Raw genomic sequence first — 8,020 nt, 5'->3', positions numbered from 1 at the left:
GTACAGAATTTTCGTCTTCCTTTCTTCTCACGTATTAAATTTTTGTTTGTGATTTTGTTGACGTAAGCTGATCCTCCATTTCCTCTAGATTTATCAGAAATTTGCCGAAGTATATGATGGTTCTTCTGCCTGATTATAAGGCTCTCCAAAGTTTCTTTTTAATAAATTCATTTGACGGTTACAGCTATCACCAGTTACTCCGATGTCAATTTTATATTTTCTATTGTCTATACCTAGTCTGTACCACCATAGCTTTTCTTTTTTTCTTTGGTTCTATATGAATTGATACTACTTAATAGCCTTCTAAATATGCTATTAAATAACGATGTCATTTTTTCAGATCATACTCCTATATTTGAGTATCGCTTTATACCTTTCCATGATGTATGGGTAAATACTTATTGAAGTTTTTTTTCTACGGAGCAAATAATGGCTATAGAAGTGCAGGTTGCTTTAAGAACATTTCTACATCACCAGCTGATCCGCCGTGTATTACATGCTTTGCCATCAATTTTATGGCTATCCGTAAACTTTTGGTGCCTAGGTAGTTTTGCGGACTTGGGTGCGCAGGAATATATTACACTTGCGAGTGGAAATATCACTTTTGAAAATATCCTCTTACTAATACAATAAATTCTGCTAATGCGTTTCCTTATTTTTTTCATAAATTTTTTTTTTATCGTTATGCACCACATATTTGTCTCAGTAGAATTTTATTGCATAGAAAGAAATTTAATAACAGGGTTTTACAGCTTTGAGAAAGAAAATACGCGAATAAGATGTTTCTCTTCCTGTATTTGCCAAAGTTTCTTTTTACGTTTATAGTCGCTCGTAAGGCGTGAACATGGTGGAAACCGAAATAAAAGGTTTTATTTACACTCTTTACTTTATATTTGGGTGTGCTGCCAGGGACAGTGACCTATGGATGTAGTAGGTATATACATTTTTACTTTAAATATCACTGTAAGAAATAGGTAAAAAGCTATATATATGACAATTTTTGTTCGTTTTGGCTTAGCACTATGCATCTTGGGCCATGATATTTTGGCCTTAATTGCATTTACCTTTATATATAATTTTATATATTTTTCCGAGGAAGTCTGAATTCACTTATCCATTTCGCAGGCTATTGCTCTTTTTCTCATGTATTGCATCAAATGTTTCTGATTTGTTCTCATGAGGTAAGGTGTCGTTTCATAGTTTCCGGTTTGTCATATGAAAATAATTATTTCTCTGTAAATGCTATGAATCTAACAAGCGTGAAAACCTAAGTAATCGCATTTGTCGGATTGCAGTGGAAGTATAATTTATAAGAATAATCTAGAGTTCACCCTCGGTGCACCTTTTAAATTTGGCTGACATTCATATCGTAGTTTTGGAATGACCTTGCGTGATTTCGTGCAAACGGAGGGTGAACCTTTATTTTCCTTCGAGGTCCACAGCATGAGGGCGCTGTAACTGATTTTGTTGTCCATTCGTCTCTTTGGCACTATTCCTCACTCCACTGATACCCGACAACCCCGGCACAAACCCTCCCCTACCCTTACTCCGTTTCGCAATTCTGATTCTATGCGCACCTTTGTTTTGTTGCCATTATAATTCTTCTCTCCTCTCCAAGTTTCCACCTTCAGTCTCCCACTCTTGTTCTTCTCTCCACTCACTCTTTTTCTTTCTCCATTTGCTGGCTTTACCAGAGTTGACCAAGGAAATTTTCAAGATTTTTCATATAAAAGGAACATCGTATTATACGTATTGATCTGGCATAGTGGCTGAAACAAACTCCAAGGTTATTCTAAATGGTTCTACCGTTTTTTTCGTGGCACTGAGGCTCAAAATTTTGGTTATTGAAGCACCGGTGAGTAATTTCCTATTATAATAATCCGAATAGGTCGAAATTCTTCAACTAAGAATGAATGTTATTGAACCAATATTTGTCTCGCAAAATGCCTTTAGAAAGAGAAACCAAAAGAAATATGGAAGGATAGGGTGTGGGTAGAGGTAGGCGGTACAAAACAGGGAGTGAATACTGAAAACCGTTTTAGAGGGAAAAAGTTTATGAAATCAGGGAAGAGAAGGAAGATAACGGAATTTTTGGGTGAAAAGGAGGCTAGAGGCTCAAACAATCTTGTTATGAGCTGAGAAGGGGAGTTTAGTCAGGGTGCGGGAACAGGCTGGGTTGTTTCATAAAATGTTCCACGCAAACCCAACCAAATCAACACATTACAAATCTTGGTATTTACAATATGCTATAAAATATTGTTATTTTACTGTATCTTTATTGTTTCAAACTCTCAATTCGTACGTTTGAAGCCGTGAATTGCAATCACTCGTCGAGCTTGTCAGTTATCATTCTTCTCACAGGGAGCTTCATTTTACTGCACGTGAGTGGAGTCGATAAATATTTCGCGTTTGCATGAATGAGGGATTTAGGCCAGTTATGTGGGTTGTTCACATCCCGAAGGGGGCAGATATTTCTCTGAATAATTATACTGTAAAACAGGTTAATATTTAGGCCGAGTACTTTACTGCCAATGAACCTCTGCTGATGGTTATCTCTTTTACATACTGATATTTCTGCCAGCTGTAATGGGGAAGAACATAAAAAGAATCTTCGTGTAGAAAGTATGCGTGACAACTCTTTAACACGTTTTACTTGGGATTCAATTAAGAGAAAACGATTTCCATGATCATATCAGGAAAAGCAACCGTACATGAAAAATGAATAACTTTTAATTGAGATCGCTGATTCATATTTTGAATCATGGCATTCTCACTACTAAGACAGGTCAATCCTTCATTGTGAACGCTGCTAAATATGGTTTAAGTAAAACAAAACATGGTTTAATATTACAGAATATTCGTTCAATGGTATTAGACTCAACTATGTGGAAGTTAATACACGAAAATGAAAAGGAGACTTCGTTGATTTCCAATGATTAATTTCGTCCGTAAGACATGTTTCGAACCATAGAGGTAGAGAACCAATGACTTGATAATGACCTCTAAGGTTCGAAGCATGTCGTCCGGACGAAATGAATCTGTGGAAATCAATAAAGTCTCATTTTCATTTTCGATTACAGAATATGGATCATATAATATAAAAATGGTTTTACAATCAAAATAACTGCACTGTAAGCATAATAGTCATATGCTGTCGCCTGTATATGCGTAACAAATTACCTGCAACTTCATTGTTGAAACGTACTGTGAGATACTTGAGGTTGACGACACCACAAGCCTCTCACCTCATGAGCTACAGCGAATAAATGCGTCGCACCGACTCCGTGTCCTCGCAGCGCTCATTTCATACGCTCCCTGACTCTTCCCATTGATTTCCCCTTCTCTTCCCACCTTTGCCAATCATCTCGTCTCTGGCGGTCGCCGAATGTGCGCTCCCTCGCTCACACCCACTGTGGCGTCGCCGTGGTCCAATTCTAGGACTTGCCTTCACTTATTAACCCTTCCTACCCGACAATTATACGGCTCTGTCACCCGCAAGATTCCTCTCACTCCATTCCTTCAATGCCCTCCTCTCCTCCATTTCCCTATCATCTCTCAATCACACGTGGAGTGCTTTAAAAGATGCTTTTGATATGAAAAAAAATCCATCGTTGGCCCTTCCTCATCAGTCCCATCCAATCTTTGGGTTCCTGTCGAATACCCAAATCAATTTGTCTTCCTCCCTCCGTCTCCATCCTCTCTTTATCCAGCTCATTCTCAACCAATCTCCATGTCTGGGCGAACTATCTCCCATTCCCTCACTCCTGCTATTCTAACGTTTATCACCGTCCTATTCTCCGCCTTCACTGCTCGTTGAGACCGCCTCTATTGAGGATATCGTATTACCTTCACCTCCTGGATGGTGTGACTACTCCAGATCTGGTTGAATATGAAATATATAGGGGCAAATAAAGTGAAATAAAATCTACTCTCAGAATAAACCATGGACTCAATGATGTATGAGATCATGTACACCACGGTAATAATTTACAATTGGAATGGTATTTCAAAGGGATTATTCGTTTTACCATGGCTTAATGTACTTCCAAGCTATATAAAAGCTTGAATTGGAATTAATATTATATCTAACGTGAGTCTTTCACTTGTTATGGAATAGGTTTGGTAGAGATTTAAACTTCTTAGTACTATAATTATTCCATATTTTCATAAAAACTAGGAAAATTGGATAATATATTCTTTTTTATTATACTTCCATTTTGTTTGCATGCATTTAATGGCAAATATGGATAAAGAAAAAGTTATCATCGTTCATTTTAATAATTAATGCGTACAGTTTAATATTAAATGAAACAACAATATTTAGTTGTGAAACAATTTAGTTCCAAGGCTTCTTTGAAGATTCCTACTGGTACAATTAGGAACGTACGTCAAAAATATTTTTTTTCTATATTGGTTTCTGGCTAAGGATGAAAAGGCGACTGAGAATATGAGAAGAGCTTCGACAAAAAACTGATCTTGAGAACTTGAGATATATTCGAAATTGAGGTTGCACAGGAGAGAAAGGTTAAATGTAATCTATCAGCCCTGAAGCTATTAGCTGACTGAATTAAGCCTGAGGTAGAATATCATTCGGCACAATCATTAGCAAATAATGAAAAAATCTTACATAAAAGATGTATAGGAATTTCACGCATTATTTGTTTCATAATATCTTCAATTTATTTTTATTTCGGTAGGTAATTACTCCTGTGGGGCATGCTTTTTCTTCCCTTTGCCGAAAACGGATGATGGCATAAGGTGTAGAGAAATTGATTCGTCAGAAACAAATATTACCAATAGCAAATTAAGTAACATATATTATTTCTGATATAGGCCTCAAAATTGGATTCTTTCTTTATAGATAGGATGAAACATTGCAATACTTATTTAGTACATAACTTCAGATGCTGCGTGATTTCCACATAAATTAATATCAATTTCAATTATACTCTAGTATAATGTTACTAGAAAATTTGAATTCCGTAGTTATTTGAAATTGTCCATAAAAAGATCCGATTAAAACTAAACTAGCAAGACACTCACTTATTGTAAAGTGATGGGTTGGGTTTAACTATTTTGCTTAAATTTTCTTCCATAAGGATTCCATAGATGGGGAGAAAAAACGTCTTACTACCTGATTTGGCCGAATGGTTTGACTCAAGTCCAGTGAAAAATATAATATACTATGATTGGGGTAGATTTCTCGATAAGCCAATAGCACTGCCGCCATTATCCATAGCATATTGGCGTTCGCAGAATATCTTGAGGATGGAGAGAGAATTGGGAGACGGGGAAGCAGAGGCCTTATGTCAGCAATATCGGTTGTGGAACCCCGGGCATTCACTATTAAGTTTCCCGCCTCTGCCGAGAAATCACCCCGGGCTATACACATGCAGAGGCACACAATCCATTGCTCAGCTGCATAAATCCACCCATTTGCGTCGTGCTACTGGAGGCCGCTATTACGAGATATCGATCTAGGCAAGAGCACAACTCGTACTGCTCCTGAATTCTGGATTTGTTAAAGCCTTGGAAAATAGAGAAAGAATATCCGACGTCGGTAAAAAATGTTTAACGTGACTTTATTTTCGAATAATGAGCAGCGTAGATATCAATAGATAATAATAAGGTCTCATGTTCATCCTGAAAAGTAAAATATTGAATGTTCTCGACCTATTTATGTGAACCTATTGCATTGAAATGTTGCATTGAAACTCTTTTTCCACCTGCATTCATGATATGCAGTTGTAACTACACAATGATATACGAAAGAGTAAGACTTAGCCGTGGTAAGGAATTTTCTTTGAAGTACATATTGGAAGGATATATTTCTAAGAGCTCAGTACAGAATACTGGTTTGTAGTATGCTTAGTTAATATGATAATAGCTTTAGTCTGTATCTCCCAATGATGTCGGTGCAGGCTTTACTTCTACACCTCGTTCGCTCAGGCTTCGGCGTTTTGATTGTCACATGCCCTTTATTGATCGTATTCTGGTGAAATCTGATGTTAATTTGAATTTAGGGATTCCAGAAAATTGACATACTAAAGTTGGTAATGAAGATTCTACATTACACCAGAAATGGATATCGAAATGTAGTGTTCAGAGCTAACAAAAAAGGCATAATAATGTACTTTAGCCACCAATGCATCACAAGGTTTTCAATAATACATGTGCTTACTCTGCAGGGCTGATATGGTGGCAAGGGTTTAAGAGTTAGGGTTTAAGAGCTTTACTATATCAGTGCTGAAATGTTTTCTTCCCCAACATCCGGCGTCATAAGGTGACGTTTGTAGAATGACTTCGTGTGAAATAAATAAAATAAAAGTAGCATAGTAGAATTTCTAATGATTCAATAAATAAATGACTGTGTTTATTATTTTTTAAGGATAAAACTCCACAAAAATGCTTTCGATTATTATCAAAAGATCATGTAAAAACCAACAGAATGAAAGCGCCTGTTAGTCAATAATTTTTTTATAATGTTGGGACCAAGAATTTTCCTAAATAACGCATATATAGCCTAATTTTGTTTTTTGGAGGAAAAAAATCAATTTTAATCCTCCTTCATCCCTGCCATTCACTGCCACTGTTAAAATAATTCGCTTCTTGAATATAATATTTTACGTTGTAAGTAGCCACCCGTTGCTGATCCATTAGTAGTCAATCAAGCAAAACTGAATACCTGGTAATCATATAAAAGTTTCACTTACTTTTTCCATCTACTGAGATTGGCAATGGAAGGGAAACATTGTTATTATAGCGCCAGCTTTATTTTCTTCGTGTAGGTTTCCTCTGGTGTTGTTTTGGCGTAATGGGAATCCTTTTTAGAAATAATATCGGTATTCTTCGCATCTAAAAGAAAATAGTGGTGTTGCCAGGAACTCGAATATTTCAGGCAGTTACAGCGGCGGAATAGAACCCGATAGACCAATCCTTTCTAACAAGTCTCCTCCTATACACCTTCTTGGTTGAAGGAAACCGTGTTTTATTTAAACAATGCGTAGATAAAATTAAGACTAAGCAACGCCATTCAATTCCATTCAAACCAACACTTCCTAGGAAACAGATATTGCCTTACGCCAAAACCATTTTAACTAGCTCACCGCCACGTGTTTCTGCGCTTTAAAGCCAACAAGTTCTTCGGTATGTTCTGTAGGCTAATGATTTTCCCTCATGGGTAAGATTGGATCAGTTCACCACGTAACAAAGATTTATGCTCTGGCGCTATTTTTTATCTGATGCATAAATCCTACGGAGATATCGGATTTTTATTCTGGAATAAATATTTATACAGCAACGATAAATCGCAGAACCCAGTTTGCTTTTCAGATATTTTACGATATTTAGATAGCGCCTCATGAGTGGACGCTTTGCCTCAAACACATACCGTATGGTTCCATAATGTGGACGTGCAGTAACTTATCAGAGGATGTATACCGCAACATCCTCGATCGTGAATTGCGTACCGTGAATAAATGAAGTCCATATTTTCAAAACATTGAAAACAGCCAGAATTTTCTGCCAATAATTTTGATTTCTTCTATTCCATTCAACTTGTTTGTTTGTGAGAGCATTTATTATCTCCGTCGTTCTTTACATGTGATTAAGGGAAAAGAATTCCCGCAGTATGTTAATAAATGACGGAACGAAATTGGCTAAATGATTAATTACTCAATCGTGCGTCATTTTAAATTAAAGTCAACGCAAAAATATCGTTTGAGATGTATATTGAGGCATTTATTATATATTGCTCGAAGATTTGATTTCAACGCATAGCTTAACCGAACAAATTACTACTTGCAATAGTTTGATTGAGTTACAATTGAATTTTATTTGCTCATTATATGAGATGTACATTTCCTTCTTTGAGTGGATAGAAATGAATGTAAATCTACCACGGACGCAGTTGTAATTTCTCCAATTTTTATTCCTACTTATTTTTAACCCATGAAGTAAATGATGCCACTACAGTCTAATATCATTTTATGAAATTTTGAGGCGGCTCCAATTTCTATGA

This window comes from Ischnura elegans, chromosome 2 (genome assembly GCF_921293095.1).
Source record: "Ischnura elegans chromosome 2, ioIscEleg1.1, whole genome shotgun sequence".
NCBI lineage: Eukaryota > Metazoa > Arthropoda > Insecta > Odonata > Coenagrionidae > Ischnura > Ischnura elegans.
This window is presented reverse-complemented; position numbering follows the sequence as displayed.